This window comes from Xenopus laevis, chromosome 4L, assembly GCF_017654675.1.
Source record: "Xenopus laevis strain J_2021 chromosome 4L, Xenopus_laevis_v10.1, whole genome shotgun sequence".
Classification (NCBI taxonomy): Eukaryota; Metazoa; Chordata; class Amphibia; order Anura; family Pipidae; genus Xenopus; species Xenopus laevis.
The window spans coordinates 138,405,271-138,423,890 of record NC_054377.1 but is presented as its reverse complement, the minus strand read 5'-3'; positions in this window follow the sequence as shown (position 1 = coordinate 138,423,890).

The window sequence follows — 18,620 nt, the reverse complement described above, 5'->3', positions numbered from 1 at the left end:
TTTTTTTGACCACGCCTGTTTTGTGGCCACACCCCCTAATTAAGATGTCCGTTTTACAAAACTTGGCAGGTTATGAAAGTTTGAACACATTTCTGTGGTTTTTCTGTGTTATTACAGTTTTGCTAATGAAGGTGAATTGCCCTTTAAGCTGCAAGTCTAAACTTCTTATCTTATCTAAAACTGTTAGAAAAGTATTTTAAAGGGCTTGCTCACCTTTGAGTTAACTTTTAGTAGGATGTAGAGAGTGATATTCTGAGACAATTTGCATTTGGTTTTCATTTATTATTATTTGTGGTTTTTGAGTTATTTAGCTTTTTATTCAGCAGCTCCCCAGTTTGCAGTGTCAGCAATCTGGTTGCTAGGGTCAAAGTTACCCTAGCAACCATGCATTGATTCGAATGGGAATGTGGAATATTAACAGGGGAGGGTCGGAACAGAAAGATGAGCAATAAAAAGTATCAATAACAATAAATGCGTAGCTTTAGAGAGGATTTGTTTATAGATGGGGCCAGTGCCCCCCTTTTGAATGATAGAAAGAGTCAGGAGAAGAAGGCAAATAATTCATAAACTATAAAAAATAAATAATGAAGACCAATTGAGAATTTGTTTAGAATTGGCCATTCTATAACATACTAAACGTTAACCTGAAGGTGAACCACACCTTTAAGTATCTATTTTGGGCTCTCTGTCAAGAGCCAATTAAGTTAGAAACATTGTATCTTTTTCTGGCTGTTCAGTGCAGCAGATCAAAGAGAATTATCAGCACAAATCCGGGACTGCAGGTTGAGTTGCCAAAAGCCGGACTGTAGTAAGAAGCAGCGCACTCCTGGGTCTTTTTCACAGATCGCTCAACTCCAGACCGTAGGTAAAATCAATATACTTTATTTAAACATATGATTAATTATAAACAGCGTCTGAGGTCTGACACATTTCGTGTTTGCACACTTCTTCGAGGGTCTGTTAACAGGACTGTCCCGCTCAAAACGGAACAGTTGGGAGGTATGAGTTGGGGAGGTGCAGGTGAAGTTGTGGGCAGCGCAGGTGACGTTGGGACAGGGCTATGATGTGGTGATTGCCATGTTAATCTAATGGAGTCCTGCCCGAACAGCCCTCCCAAAAACCAGGCAGGTAAAAACTGTAAGTCAGGTGGCAACCCTATTTGGTGCCTCCCTAATTGCAAACCCCTTAGTTTGTCCATAGCCCCTACAGAGACACCATTAGTGACGGGCAAATTTGGGGCGTTTCGAATCGCCAAAAAACGCCAGGCATTTTTTCTGACGCCGGCGAATTTTCGCTGCGGTTTCGCGAATTTATTTGCCCGCAGCAAATCGCTGGAATTCACCTCAAATTCGTGCCTGGCGAATAAATTCGCCCATCACTAGACACCATAGCACTATGACATCATATTTGCACAATTCTGCAGGAACAGCCCACATATAACGAGACCCTAACAAACAATACCTGCATAATTATTTCCCTACCCTAAACACAAATGTCTAAGCCCAGCTTATAATAGCGTTACCCTTAGAACATTAAATGATTACTTTTCTTTAGAAGCCTCACTACAGAAACTGAAAAGCTGCGACAACAGAGCACAGTGATCAATTCACGGAAATGTACCTGCTGTGAAATAGAATCGTCAAATGTGACACTGGAAGGTTATATTTAGCAAGGGATTGATCTAAACTGGGCGCAGTCAGCCTGTGGCTTTCCAGCTGTTGTGGAAATACAACTCCCTGAATTTGCAGCCAGGACACTCCTGACACAGAGAGTGATATTTTAGCAGATAACTGGAGGTGGTAATTATACTGACAGTGATACTGACACCTTCCTATAATCTTTAGGGATGTGTCAGTATTAGTAGAAAGGAAAGACTGATATCTTCTGTCGTTACAAAACTGCCCTTGAGCTGCCCCCAACCAAGAGGTACTTAACCCTTCTGACTCACCGCTGAGGCTTAGGAGCTGCTTCTGTAATTCAAGATAAGTACTTAAACCTATCCAAGGATTACACCACCACCCTCTCAGTCTCTGGTAACTTAAAAGGAGAAGGAATAGCATTTTACAATTGGGGTGCCAAAAGTTAGGCACCCCCAAGTGACTACTTTTACTTACCCAACACTCCAGGAAGGAGCACCACGGAGAGATCTTTTTCCATGCTTCATCGGTTTTCAAATCTCCTAGGGCAGACGCATGCGCAGTAAAGCGAAATAGACGGCTTTTTCGTTAAAGTCGGCATTCCACTGCGTATGCTCAACTGTAAGAAGAGCCGAAGAAGCAGGAAGAGGATCTCTCCATGGTGGTCGCTAGAAGAACCCCGGGCTGGTTCGGTTTTCTGTGTCAGGTAAGTAAAAGTAGTCACTTGGGGGTGCCTAACTTTTGGCACCTTCAAGTGCAAAATGCTATTCCTTGTCCTTTAAAAGAGAACTAGGGATGTCGCGGACTGTTCGCCCGCGAACTAATTCGCGCGAACATCGACCGTTCGCGTCCGCCGAATGTTCGCGAACGTCGCGCGACGTTCGCCAATTTGGGTTCGCCTTACCTGGCGCTTATTTTTGCCCTCTCACCCCAGACCAGCAGATACATGGCAGCCAATCAGGAAGCTCTCCCTCCTGGACCACCCCCACACCCCCTGGACCACTCCCCTTCCATATATAAACTGAAGCCCTGCAGCGTTTTTTCATTCTGCCTGTGTGTGCTTGCAAGAGCTAGTGTAGGGAGAGAGCTGTTAGTGATTTGAGGGACAGTTGATTTGTAACTTTGCTGGCTAGTAATCTACTTGATACTGCTCTGTATTGTAGGGACAGAACTCTGCAGGGATTTGAGGGACAGTGAGTTTAGGTTAGTTAGCTTTGCTGACTAGTAATCTACCTTCTACTGCAGTGCTCTGTATGTAGCTGCTGTGGGCACTGCTTCTGATCTCATCTGCTGACTGCTGTAATAACCCAATAGTCCTTATAAGGACTGCTTTTATTTTCTTTTTTGTTTTTTTACTTTGCTACTATAAGAGCCCAGTGCTATTAGTCGAGCTGTGTTGGGGAGTGGGACTGGTGTGCTGCTCCTCCTAGTAGTTCACCACTACCAGCACCAACCAGAGTCAAAATTGTTACAAAGTATCTTATTTGCACCTGTTAGCTGTTCTGAGCTCTCTGCCAAAAGCTAATTAAGTTAGAAACTGGTTTTTTTCTGGCTGTTCAGTGCAGAGAAAAGAGGGACTGGTGTGCTGCTCCTCCTAGTAGTTCGCCACTACCAGCACCAACCAGAGTCAAAATTGTTACAAAGTATCTTATTTGCACCTGTTAGCTGTTCTGAGCTCTCTGCCAAAAGCCAATTAAGTTAGAAACTGGTTTTTTTCTGGCTGTTCAGTGCAGAGAAAAGAGGGACTTTCCAGTACAAAAGAGGGACAGGGGGTTGAGTGGTCAAAAGAGGGACAGTTGGGAGGTATGCAAGTGCCACCTAGCTGTGTGAGCTTTTTCACATTCTGTCTAAATAACAATAATAATTCCGTGTCCGTAAACATCACCTGAGTGATGTTTTTACAGCAGCAATAATATATTCCGTATCCACTACTGTATACGTTGCCCTTGCAGGCATTGTTTGCCCAGTCTTTAACCAAGTGCCACCTAGCTGTGTGAGCTTTTTCACATTCCGTGTCCAGAAACATCACCTGAGTGACGTAGTGTGATTTCTGCCCTTTACAGCACAAAACGCAGCGCTGTGTCAACAATGTATTTTTCAGATACATTTTTGCCCTTGATCCCCCTCTGGCATGCCACTGTCCAGGTCGTTGCACCCTTTAAACAACTTTAAAATCATTTTTCTGGCCAGAAATGTCTTTTCTAGCTTTTAAAATTCGCCTTCCCATTGAAGTCTATGGGGTTCGCGACGTTCGCGAACCGTTCGCATTTTTGGACGCATGTTCGCGAATATGTTTGCGAACATTTTTTCCGACGTTCGCTACATCCCTAAAGAGAACCCCCCAGTTAAAAAAAGCCCCTTCCTATTAACCTAGATAGTCCCCCGCATACTTCAATAGCTCTGAAAATGTCCCTAAAATATTTCTCACCTATCAGTGCAGAGTAAGTGCAGCAGAGCTTATGAGCTTGAGGGGGAGGAGGCAGGGAGGGGGGACTATCTAGGTTGGTAGGAAGGGGCTTTTCTGAATTGGGGGATTGAGTTCTCCTTTAAAGGAGAATTCAACCCTTTACTAAAAAAAACCATACCCTACGTAGGCCCCCCCTACCCTACGTAGGCCCCCCCTACCCTACGTAGGCCCCGTCCTCCCCCCAGCCTAGCTGTCCCCTCGTGGGAAATGCCCCTTACTTTTTACTTACCCCTCCATGCAGATTCAGGGATCGCAGTTGACGGCAGTCATCTTCCGAGTCTTCGGTAATCCGAGACTGAGACCGCGTACCGGCGCATGCGCAGTTGGAGCAATTTCCCGGTTTGTGTCAACTGCGCATGCGCCGAAATAGATGGAAATTGCGAAGCGCCAGAAGAAGACACAAAGATCCAGAAGATGGCTGCAGTGAACTGTGATCCCTGGATCTGCACCGAGGGGTAAGTAAAACGTTAGGGGCATTTGCCCTGGGTTAGCAGCTAGGCTGGGGGGAGCAAGGAGGGGGGTCTACGTAGGGTTGGGGGTAGGGTTTTTTTTAGTTAAAAGACCAGTAAAATCAATTTATGTTTCTACTTTAAAAAAAAAAAAAACCACCAAGACAGTTTTAACTTTTAATTTGCAAAGTTTTTATCAAGAAATTACTTACTAAACAGCGACAGGGCGATGATCCATTGTGCGGCACTCGATTTCTCCTCCCTGTCTTCTATAGGAGAAAGCCAGGGAGGAGAAATTGACCGCCGCACAATGGATCGTCGCCCTGTCGCCGTTTCTGACGAGGAGCGCAAGCAGAGAATCGGTAAGAAATTTCTTAATAAAAACTTTGAGAATTAAAAGTTAAAACTGTCTTGGTGTTTTTTTTTCGTTAAGTCGAAACTAATTTTTTCCAAAACATTTTTTATGTTACTGATCCTTTAAGGGTTGAATTCTCCTTTAAGGGCGAAGTAAGACAGGGCATTTTTATGTTGCGTTTTTTAAACGACGTAATTGAGCATAAATACACACAAAATAAAGTCCTAATGAAAATAACAGAATTTAGAACTATAGCAATTCCCACACGGCGCTTGCAAGACAACATCTGCCCCGTCATACAACTCTATGGGATCCGCAGGTTTGGAAATACACTTCACTGAAATACACATTTCAATAAGGCGGGCAAATTGTCGCGAGATGGATTGGTCATATATGTATTTGCGGCATTGCATACTGGTGACATACCTCCCAACATTTTGGAAGTAAAAAGAGGGACAAAAAAAAAATTTACGCACGTAGCGCACCAATTTTTTGACCACACCACTTTCTGTGGCCACACCCCCTAATTACCATGTTTGTTTTACAAAATTTGACAGGTTATGAAAGTTTGAAAATATTTCTCCTTATCTAAACTGTGTTTTTGTGTCTCAAAATTGTTACAAAGTATCTTATTTGCACCTGTTAGCTGTTCTGGCCTCTCTGCTAAAAGCCAATTAAGTGAGAAACTTTGTTTCTTTTTCTGGCTGTTCAGTGCAGAGAAAAGAGGGACTTTCCAGTACAAATGAGGGACTGCGGGTTGAGCTGTCAAAAGAGGGACTGTCCCTCCGAAAAAGGGACAGTTGGGAGCTATGTGGTGACGTAATTATGCTGCGTATTGACGATCAGACTGGCAACATTTTGTATGTAAATTGCTTTTTCCGCTTGGCTTTTTTCACAGAAAGTTTACTAAAGTTCTTCAGAGATGTCTTCCTCCAAGGCTTTATTTTTTAATTTTTTTTATACACAGAATAAAAGATCATCCGCAGCAAAGTGTTACCACTGTACAGAGCATGTGACACTACAAGGAAAAGGGAAGTGGCACTGGAAATGACAGCATATTGCGTGTTATAAACACACACGTAACAGTGGAATTGTGGGGGAAGAAAACCACATACATGTTTGGAAAAGAAAACTACAAGCTGAAATGTATATTATGTGCATGTGGTTTCATATCATATTTACACTCGTCAGCACGGTTTTAAAACGCAACATGCATTTTTTCTAATGCTTCTGACTCCAGCTTTCAAATTGGGGTCACTGACCCCATCTAAAAACAAATGATCTGTAAGGCTACAAAGGTATTGTTATTGCTACTTTTATTATTCATCTTTCTATTCACACACTCCCCTAATTATATTTCAGCCTCTTATTCAAATCAATGCATGGTTGCTAGGGTAATTTGGATCCTAGTAACCAGATTGCTGAAATAGGAAACTGAAGAGCTGCTGAATAAAAAGCTAAATAACTCAAAAACCACAAATAATAATGAAAAACAATTGCAAATAGTCTCAGAATATCACTCTCTAGATCATACTAAAAGTTAATTTAAAGGTGAACGACCTTTTTAGGGCTCTTACTCACTGGCGTTTTGACCTGCGCTCCCCTGCTTCCGTTTTTGGCATTCAGCCGCAGGGGAGCGCAGGAATAGACGCAAGTCATGGGGCTGTACTCACTCAGGCGCGTGTAGGCGCCGAACGCAGGTTCAGACAAAACATGCTGCATTTTTCCTGCGTTCGGCGCCTACACACGCCTGAGTGAGTACAGCCCCATTTGAAATAATGACTTGCGTCTATTCCTGCGCTCCCCTGCGGCTGAACGCCAAAAAACGGAACGCAGGGGAGCGCAGGTCAAAACGCCAGTGAGTAAGAGCCCTTAAGCAGGTCATGCATGGCCAATATTAGTTGCTGATCCCTACTCTTAACCAAGTAAATAGTTTATTGGCCAGTAGTGATGGGCGAATAAATTCACAAGGTGCAAATTAGTGCCAATTTCCGAGCTTCGCCGCCGGATGGGATAAAAAGTCAATCAATCAAAACCGTTGTGTGTCAACACTATATGGACCCCATTGCCAAGGTCAAAATTGATGCAAGCGTCAAAATTCGAGTTTCCGTCTTCCTCTTTCTTTGCGCGGCTGCGCATGTGCAATATAATCAAAAGCTGAACTTTAACTAAAAATTCGGCTATTTTGCTCTACTGCGCATGCGTCTGCCCCAGGAAATTTGAAGAAAGAAGAAGCCGGAAGAGAATTGCTCCATGGTGCTCACTGGTATAACCCCAGGCCGGTGCACTTTTCTGCTGATAGGAGCACCGGCCCGGGGTTTCAGGTAAGTCAATACAATTACTTGGCACCCACAAGTGCAGGATGACTTTCCTTCTCCTTTAAAGTGGAATCCAGTAAAAAATAAAAAAAATGACTGGCTGTTGCTAACAAGAGTTTTGGAAAATTCCATTTAGAAATTCAGCTTTTATAGCGCTGAGCAGCTGCATTTTCTGAAATAATAACGTGGGCCCCTCAACCTGTTCCGAGTACAAGAAAGGACCCTTGATAAAAGGCAACATTTCTGGGAAACTTTTCCTTTCATTTTTATTCCATTTGGAATGGAATCGGAGCTGTCTGGTATCTTTGTATGCAGCTTCCCCTATACTAAGGGCCTATAAGATCAAACCAAAGCAGCAAAAGCAAACAAGTGAGGCGAGAACCATTTATTTCTGTTATTTATAGAAGCAGCATCCCCATGCAAACAAACCATAATAATCCCTCTTGTTTATGGGCTGCGGTGTTCAGTTCCGCCACAAGTCACTTAGCAGAATGCCAGTGCTATTCCAACAGAGAAATCCATTTAAATAAACAAGAGCATAGAAAGCGCTTGGTTTAATTGGGCATCTCAAAGGCGTGAAGGGGCTAATTAGATCCCTCCTGGTAGGGCAGCCTGGCGTGGGCATGCAGCTGTGCCATTAGTGTAGGGCACTCACTAATATGGCTGATTAGTCAGCTCCTCTGTGGGAACTAATCAAGATGATTAACTCTTATCTTTCCAGGTAAGCACGTTCCTAAACTGCACGTCACACAGGCTATTTTAAAGGAATTGCAGAGAAAGAGTATGATGCATCCAACCTGTGAAAGCACTACTAAATCAATACAAATTAGAGTATAGGTTGGAGGGACATACTCCCAGTTCACCCCAGTTCAAGGGTGCATATACATAGAGACCAACACCAGATATGCGAGTTCCTCCAAAAATGTTTAGGCAGCAAGTAGGGATGCACCGAATCCGGGATTCGGCCAGGATTCGGCCTTTTTCAGCAGGATTCGGATTCGGTCGAATCCTTCGGCCAGGCCGAACCGAATCGGAATCTTAATTTGCATATGCAAATTAGGAGTGGGGAGGGAAATCAGCAGACTTTTTGTCACAAAACAAGGAAGTAAAAAATGTTTTCCCCTTCCCATCCCTAATTTGTATTTTCGTGAAGGAGTGGATTCGGTGCATCCCTAGCAGCAAGTAAAAAAAATACAAAAAATTCTTAGGACATATTAGGACATGGCCTGACTTGTTTCGTGCCTGTTTGGGGTACTTACTCACTTAATCACTGCCTATGAGTAAGTGCCCCAATAGGCACGAAATGCATCAGGCCATGTCCTTATCAGGTCCGGATTTGCGGCGAGGCCACATAGGCCCAGGCCAAGGGCAGCACATTTTTCGGGGCAGAATGCCGCCCAGCCTCTCTATGGGGAGCACTGGGGACGGAAGAGCTCTTGCGCCTGCGGCCTAGGGGCGCTGAACCAGCAAATTTGGCTCTGGTCCTAACATGTCCTAATAAATTTTAGTATTTTTTTACTTGCTGCCTAAAATTTTTTTGAGGAACTCACGTCTGGTGTTGGTCTCTATTTCAATGGAATGCCAATGCCAATGCAAAAAAATGTTACCTAATGAAAGAAAACATAACTCAAAGCAACTTACAAAACAATATACATTCAATAAATTTTTTTATGATTTTTACATTACTGTATTTCTATATGTATTTCTATTGAAAGCAGTGTTTGTCCCTTTCTATTCTCTATCCTGGTGGCTCAGACTGTTGACACAATGCTTTTAAGTAAGTGGCGGGAAGCCACGAAACGCGGCATGTGTGGGGTATGTTACACTGCTGCGGATTGTTGATTGGTTTTAATGCTAATCTAATAAAATGAAGAGTTTATGAGCTGAAGCCGCCTGGTGCTCAGTGAAAATGTACAAGTTGATAACACAAATTCGTGTGGTTCCAGGGGCAAGGTCACGTGCTAGCACAGGGAATCCGGTCGTTCTGTGGTGAGGAAGTAGGTGAGTGCTCTCCCCTATGTGTTCGTGTTGATGCTGTAACATCCGCTGCGTGCCATCGCCTAAACGCTGGTGTGCATCAACTTAGCGTGCGTCAATTTAGGCGCACAGACACTCCCGCCAAAACACTTATGTGTAATGACCTCATAATGGTGCGTCTATTCTCCTATTGGCTGTTGATGTGCCTGTCCTTCCTCAACCTGCTCCTGATTGGTTCCTGCTCCCTTAAATACCTTCCTCTTCCTCCTCTCATTGCCCAAGCTGGCTTCAGTTTTCTACTGTTCCCACTAAAGCCCTGGTTGTCTGTGTTCCTGTTTGACCCTCTTCCTGTTTTCCTGGACCTTCGAACCTTCGCTGCCTGAAACCGACCTCTGCCTGAAACTCGACTATGCTTTTGTTTGATCCTATGGTACCTCGCTTCTCTGACTTCTGGAACTGACCTTGCCTGAACTTGACTACCTTCTTGCCTGATCCCTTGTACTACGCTTTGGTAACACGCTTGGCTTCTTTGCTGTCTCCGCCGCAGAAAGCCCGGGGCCCCAAAAGGGCGTCGGTGAAGACCGGAACCGTAGAGGAGTTCCCGTTGCCACCAGTCCTCCGTGGACCAGCCATCTTCCTACGGGATCCCAGGTAACAGAACGTTACAGATGCAATGAAAGACAAGGCAGCTGATTAAAAGACCTGTCTTTGCTGCTGGGTAACTAAGACTTTTGCAACATAGTTTAAAAAGTAACAACCAGGAGTTAAGCGAATGCTGCTTTCAATACAATTGTTTTTACAAATAACTTTAAAAGCATTGGAAATCTTTAATAAATGCAAATTGGAAAGTTGATTAGAATTATGTTTTCTTTTATTAGGCAATTTTTTTATTTTGGGGTTGACTTGCCCTTTAATGGAAGTCTAAAGAGACAGACTTCACATGTGGATACCGTGGTAAATATTGGGAGTCCAATATGGATTAATGCAGAAAAATGTTCTTATATCCCCTAGTGAGATCGTCTTCTGTGACTTTCTGTATGGCTTCCTCTAGCATATGGCCACAATAGATAAGAGAGCTATTTCTTTTTTTTATAGGAGATAAAGTAAAGAAACTCTGTGCAATATGAATACATGCTTTCTGATTTCCCCACTGCAGGGTACACACCTACAGTAATCACCGCAGTCACGCCCTAAGCCGATTATTATATGCCAGGCGCCATATCATTTCCATTTCTGCTTTACAGCTTAGTAAATCATTGAACAGATATATAAGTTAGCAGGAAGCTACTATCATGAGCACCAGATATGCAAACTGAAAAATAAAAAGCGCATCATTGTAGTTTCTCATATTCTTCTCTTCCTTTTCATGTCTCAGAGCTCAGCACCCCTGCTGTGATTTTAACGGTTATTCTCTTTTAGGGTAAGGTCACACTGAGCGTTTTGGGGAGAAAGTCACAAGGCGACTAATCGCCTGTGGCGACCAATCTCCCTGAACACCTTCCCTCACTCTGCGCTGGCGAAAATGAAAAATTGCGATTCATTTTCCAAAGTGGCCTGAAGTTGTGTAAACTTCGGGTGACTTCGGAAAAAGAATTAGCGCATGTGATTAGCGCCAGCAATTTTTCATTTTAGCCAGCGCAGAGTGAGGGAAGGGGCTCGGGGAGATTGGTCGCCACAAAGACGAGGAGATTAGTCGCCAGGCGACTAAATCTCCCCGAAACGCTCAGTGTGACCTTACCCTTAAATTACAGGAGGAAAGGCTGTTGTCGGCCTGAAACGTCGCTGTATTTCTGTCTGATTTAAGCCCTTTTATTATTATTATTATTAACATGTATTTATATAGCGCCAACATATTGCGTAGCACTGTAAAGTAAATGTGATTATACAACTACATCACATGAATTACATACATAGAATATATGGAGTAACAAACATCACAATCAATACAGGTACAAAAAGGTGAGGAAGGCCCTATGCATAGGCATACAGTCTAAAGGGAAGGGAGTAATACACAAGGTGTGGGAGTGGGCAAGATTGAATTAAGTGGGTGAGAAATGTGGTATTGTATGTGGTGTTGCATTTATTTGCCAATAAAGGCTTTTTAAGGAACATGATTGGATGTGTGGTGCTGTCTACCTGGGAATATTGAGTTTACCCTTAAATTACAGTACCGGATTAGATTGGGTGTCAATAGAAACACAGAACTACAATTTCAAAACACACACACACACACACATATATATATATACACATGCACACACAGTCAAAAAAGTTTGGGAACCCCTCTCAACCTGCATAATAATTTACTCCACTTTCAAACAAGTTGACAGTGGTATGTCTTTCATTTCCCAGGAACACTGGGAGTACTGGGGTGCTTCCTGAACAAAGATTTTTAGTGAAGCAATATTCAGTTGTATGAAATTAAATCAAATGTGAAAAACTGGCTGTGCAAAAATTTGGTTAATTTGAATGCATGTAACTGCTCAATACTGATGACTGGCAACACCCAATTGGTTGGATTGGCTCATTAAGCCTTGAACTTCATAGGCAGGTGTGTCCAATCATGAGAAAAGGTATTTAAGGGGGCCAATTGCAAGTTGTGCTTCTATTTGATTCTCCTCTGAAGAGTGACAACATGGGATCCTCAAAGCAACTCTTAAAAGATCTGAAAACAAAGATTGTTTAGTATCATGGTTTAGGGGAAGGCTACAAAAAGCCATCACAAAGGTTTAAACTGTCAGTTTCAACGCAAGGAATGTAATGAAGAAATGGAAGGCCACAGGCACAGTTGCTGTAAAACCCAGGTCTGGAGTGGCATATGCGGAGGATTGTGAGAATGGTTACAGACAACCCAAAGATCACCTCCAAAGACCTGCAAAAGCATCTTGCTGCAGATGGTTTATCTGTACATTGTTCTACAATTCAGCACAATTTGCATAAAGAACATCTGTATGGCAGGGGATGAGAAAGAAGTCCTTTCTGCACTCACGCCACAGAGTCGCTTGTTGTATGCAAAAGCTCATTTAGACAAGTCACAGTCATTTTGGCACAAAGTGCTTTGGACTGATGAGACAAAATTTTAGTTATTTGATCATAACGAAAAGCACTTTGCATGGCGGAAGAAGAACACCGCTTTCCAAGAAAAACACCTGCTACCTACTGTCAAATTTGGGGGAGGTTCCATCATGCTGTGGGGCTGTGTGACTAGTTCAGGGACTGGGGCCCTTGTTAAAGTCCAGGGTCAGACGAATTCAACCCAATATTAACAAAATCTTCAGGATAATGTTCAAGCATCAGTCACAAAGTTCAAGTTACGCAGGGTTTGGATATTCCAACAATGACAAAAAACACACTTGAAAATCTACACACAAAATCATTTATGCAGAGGGAGAAGTACAATATTCTGGAATGGTCGTCACAGTCCCCCAACTTGAATATTTGTGTTTTTTTTCAGTTATTACAGTTTTGCTAATGAAGGTGAATTGCCCTTTAAGCTGTGAGTCTAACTTCTCCCAAGAGACCTCCTTATCTAAATTGTTACAATTACTTATTTGCTTATCTCAAAATTGTTACAGAAGTATCTTATCTGCACCTCGCGGCTTTTCTGGGCTCTCTGCCAAAAGCCAATTAAGTAAGAAAAGTTGTATCTTTTTTAGCTGTTCAGTGAAGAGAAAAATCGGGACTTTCCATTACAAACAAGGGACTGCGGATTGAGCTGTTAAAAGTGGGACTGTCCTGCTAAAAATGGGACAGTGGGGAGGTATGGCTAAGCACATTATTAAGAGAGTGCTAAAAGCTAACTGGTGCAAGATTACAGCTAGGAGGAGATATTGGAGCCTAACAATCATTTCTGGTACATTTATTACAACATGGCAGGTAGGTGTGGCCTGCCCTATAATTGCTCTCAGCTTAGACAGGAAGAGGGAAATAGGAATGTGAATCATAAGACAATGGCAAAACAGCAGGAATGCCCTTAACCAAAATGGCCACACAAGCAGGTTACTACCATAAGAATAGTCATATCACCTAAAAGTATCATATTTATGTTTTGCATACTTTTCTTTCTCTAGAATTATTATCAGCGCAGCATTACATTTCTCATTTGTAAGAACTTCCAATTATGAACCTGTAGCGTTTAACAGCAGCCCTTTTAGGAAATGTTTGTTCATGTTTATTACTATGCAGCACAGGGGACATTAGAGGGCGCCCTCTATAGCAGGCCAGACATTATGCCTTAAGGTGGCCATAGACGCAAAGATCCTAGGATTCGTACGATTTTCGGACCGTGAGTGGAGAGTCCCGACATTTTTCGTCCGGCGGAGATTGGTCGATCGGACAGGATTGATTTTGTCCCGACCGTCGCGCCGGAGCCCATTGCGCTCTCATCGTAATCCGATTGTTCAGCCATAGGGCTGAACCTTCAGATTACCCCTGATATAGCCATGCCCGTTAGTGGCATATCGGGGAAAGATCGGGCTTGTTTTGCGATGTCGCCAAACGAGCGGATCTTTGCGTCTATGGCCACCTTTAGGGATGATGCAGCCATGTGGAGCAGAGCTGGCAACTTCTCATCTTGTTTGTTATATGGCAATAAGCTTTGTTCTTATTGGTTCAGTCATGTGACTGACGGTATTGGATATGTTATATGAAACTGAACTTTAATTTTGTTGAAAGTGAATCCTATACTATAAAGTCTTGCTTTTTGTCATTCAAATCTAGCTTGGCATGCACTAATTAGTTACACTATTACAGGGGTGTCCAAACTTTTTTCACCAAGGGCCATATGAGGTAAAATACACAAATAGCCGGGCCACTCACTCGAGGTGAAGTACGTATGTATGTCGTGCAGGTCCTTTCCATTGAATATACAATGAGCATATATCTGCAGAGGGAAAGCACAAGCACAGCTCCCAGTTTATACCAAATTTCTGTTGTACTTATTCTGCCTTCTCAAGTCAACAGCAGAAATATATATGAAAGACGAAAACGATTAAAGCAGGATCTAAATATCTCGTGCCAAACGCTGCGCATATTTTAATTCTTGATAAACCCCCACAACCCTGTCTATTGGTAACAATCAACTTAGTTTAGGAGGATGGCTACACATTTGACATAACTTCTGCCTCATGACGCGCTGTGCAAAGTCTATCGGGTAGTGTAGTTTCAAGCGAGAATCAACAAACTTGGTTTCAGTGCCCACTGCGTAGATTTGGCGTCCTTACCTTACTGTACGCAAATTGCATCCCCGCACTTGTACTGTTCTCTCTGTCCTCCCTTTATCAGCCCAAACCCACCGCCTCAACCTCCAAATTCATACGCGGTAGCAACCTTTCTTGCAGCCTATTCGTGGCACAACAGTCATTCACCAGACTTATGGGCGAATTCGCAGTAGCTCCGTACCGGCAAATGCCTCTACTGCGCCTGCGCCGCTGAATCCAATTAAAAATGGATATTGGGTCGCATTTGGCCCGCGGGCCGTAGTTTGGACACCCCTGCACTATTACATACTTCCCAACTTTTTGGAAATAAAAAGAAGAGGGAGGCCACACACCCTAATTACCATTTTCATTTTACAAAACTTAGCAGGTTATGAAAGTTTTAACATATTTCTGTGGTTTTTTTTTTCCAGTTGTTATTACAGTTTTGCTAATGAAGGTGAATTGCCCTTTAAGATGTGAGTCTAACTTCTCCTAAGGGACCTCCTTATTTATATTGTTAATTACTTATTTGCTTATCTCAAAATTGTTACAAAGTATCTTCATTGCACCTGGTGGCTGTTCTGGGCTCTCTGCCAAAAGCCAATTAAGTTAGAAACTTTGTTTCTTTTACTGGCTGTTCAGTGAAAAGAAAGTTGGGACTTTGCAGTACAAACGCGGGACTCCGGGTTGAGTTGTAAAAATCGTGACTGTCCTGCTGAAAATGGAACAGTTGGGAGGTATGTTAAATACAGTATTATGTCCAAGTTTTTTTTTTACATAATTCATTCTGTAAGTTACTTTGCACATAACTGTGTCTTTTCAATTTGTGAGACAGATTGATTGTTAAGATGTACAGAATGGAGTTTGTAATTGGACATCTTTTTGTGCACTAACCAGATTTTGTTCTCATTCTTTAATTGAAATAAGTCTTTTGTATATATATTTTTTGTGTATATAGTCACAAATACTTATATACCATGAGAGGCATTCATTCTGTGTATTAGGGATAGTTTTGTATACAGAATGTATTTGGGACAAACGGCACCCCATATGATCTTAAAGGGGGAACGACTGATAAAATGTAATATACGTTTCAGCATACTAAAATAAGAAACTTTCTAAATACAATCAATTAAATATTCTGCATCGTTTCTGAAATAATCAAGTATATCTTCACTATTCCTCTCTCAGCATCTGTTTCTCTTCATTCTCTCTTCATTCAGGAGTTGGGTGTCAGATATTCATTGACAGTTAGATCCAATATATCTTATAGGGGGGTTCCTTTTGCCTAGAAGATGTATTAGAGCTCACTCTATTAAAATCACCAGACATCATGTCTCTCTACGTGCAGAATTTGTGCAAAATGCAGTCATTTTGTTAGATTTTAATTGTACTGGAATCAGTTATTTGAGTGAGCTCTAATTCATCTGCTAGGAAAAGAAGCCCCCCTATAAGATATATTGGATCTAACTGTCAATGAATATCTGACACCCAACTGCTGCATGGAGAGAGAATGAAATGAAACAGATACTGAGAGAGGAATAATGACTATAAACTTGATTATTACAATGCAGAATTTTTAATTGAATCAATTTAGAAAGTTTCTTATTTCATTATGATGAAGCTTAATTAATTTTCTGAAGACTGTTTAAAGGTGCAAAGCATGGGGAAGGGTGATAATTGCAAGTGAAAAAAGGCACTTTGTGCTAATAATTGAAGTTATAATTTCTACAAATTTGGCAAAATTAGCAACACTTCAAATAAATGTACAAGTTTGCTTGGTTATGCTGGTCATTTACTGGAAAATACTGTCAGCTCATTGGCCATTTAACCCCCCCCCCCCATACTGGATTTATTAATCTGTGTATTTAAGCCTCTTGAAAGTTCCATAGAAAGCTTCATTTTAGGATGCAGACAGAAGCATACATTTGTATAACTTTGCTCAAACTATCACTCTTAATAAATGCACCTTTGAATGTGAATGGAAGTTGGTCTGAGTGTGCTGGTCTTCTCTCAGGAATAAACCAGCAAAAATGTGGCTACAGCCTTTTAAAAATTAATGTAACAGATGTTTCCAACATTAATCCATGTATACTGCTCTAGGGCAAAAAAAAACTGTTGTTATTTTCATAATAAAGCAGAACTCTACCAAAAATGTTTTAGGTATATAAACAGAATATTCCTCTATACATGGACTTTTATTAATGGTTTCATCATTCTTCGTTAATGTAATTGCTAGTGAAAGCAGTATCTACCTGGCTGCTTACATTTTCTGCTTTGCTGGTCCTGACTCCTCAAACAATGTAGCAGAAAGCCATCTGATTAGCAGACCTGAATTACTTCAAGAGATAAACTGGGAATACGCAGCCATCTGTGAAAAAATGTAAAATTAAGCAGTAGATGTTAAGGGTAAAGCAGAAGAATTTTTAATGATGAAAGTTATTGTAGGACTGGCCAGACCAGGCATGACTTTGACGTAATTGGCCAGCTACCTTTGTAAATCAGCCCTGGTGATGGGTTGCCACCTCACCTAACACATGAAATCCAAAGCCTGCATGTCTAATTAGCAATTCATTTAGATGCATGCTGCAGACTGAACTGATTATGTGCAGCCATGTATCATGCATCTATATGAATTGCTAATTAGCCGTGCAGGCTGTGTATTTGGTTTTAAGGGCTCTTAGGGCTCTTACTGACGACCGGTTGAAGCTGCGCTCCCCTGCGTTCCGTTTTTCTGCGTTCAGCCGCAGAAAATATTGTTGTAATATTGGTGTGGGCAGCCAACTTTGGTCATTTTGCCTGGTCATGTGATTTCAGAAAGAGCCAGCACTTTAGGATGGAACTGCTTTCTGGCAGGCTGTTGTTTCTCCTACTCAATGTAACTGAATGTGTCACAGTTGGACCTGGAGTTTACTATTGAGTGCTGTTCTTAGATCTACTATATCTAATTTTACGTTTGCATTCCCTTCAACATAAACATTTAAAGTAAAGGTATTTTGCCCCTTCAATCTTTTCCAATCATCTGCCAGAAGACAGCTCCAGAGTTAATGACGCTTGCTGTGATTCCTTACATGGTTAGCCTTTAAAGTTATCGATTGAACAACCCATCTGTTAATATTTTATTTCCAGGGTACTTTAGTCTCTCTCATCCAATTGTCCCCAAGGCACAGGACATGTAGAGACAAGAAGAAGAATTGCAAGCACCAGTGACTTTTTACACTCAAGCAACAAATAATTGCTAAAACTGTCAGCACAGCATTTTCTTTCAATCTGAAGTGCACTAAAACCAACCACAGCCCAGAGGTCTCTCTATGCACCATCAAGCACCCACTCAACCATCACCCAAAGCAATTACAAAAATTGTTGATGTCTAAATTGATTGTGCTGGCCAAATTTAGAAACTTTACCCACTTCCATCTCACAAGAAGATTAATAGCTGCCTCTTTTAGTTTGTCTTTATACTTGTTCATTCATATCCTATGCAAAATGCAATGCATCTGGATCTTGTACTTCCACAAAGGCAGTGTGTGGCACAAGGGAATCCTGTCTTAAAAGTCATGTTCCTCTGAGAAAGGACTAGGACGGTTCCCACAGAGTAAGCGTCAGGACAGCAAAAGTCTCTTAAAGAAAAATGGCTTTTATTTCAGCCAGAGGCAAACAGGTACAAAATAAAGACAGTTTTTCTTTCCAAACAACAAAAATAGCTTTCTGCAGCAGCATCATTTCAATAACAACAAAAAGGCATTCAAATTACAGAACTTCCCATGAGTGTCCTTGTGTGTACAGGCACATAGAAACTTTAAGGTCAGAATCCCAGACCCTCTCTGTGGGGCAAATTTACTAAAGGGCGAAATTACTAACGTGACCTCATTTCAGAACTTCGCCGATGTACTAAGGGGCGCTGGTGTAAATTTGCTAGTGAAGGAGATAGACTGTAGTGATACTGCTCTAACGGCAGGTGTAACTACCCAAATTCACTAAGTTGCGGATTTTACTGAGCGTTACCTCTTGCACCAGACTTGCCTTCGCCACCTCAGACCAGGCGAAGTGCAATTGAGTAGATAGGACTTCCTCAAAAAAAAGTAAAACATTTTTCTAAGTCCCAAGAAACGATGGCGTCTTTTACTTTATACAGGGTGATAGGCTGAAAAAGATCGTACATTTTTTTTGGGTTCTCTTCTACATTTCCTAACATATGGCACATAAACTATACAGTGGG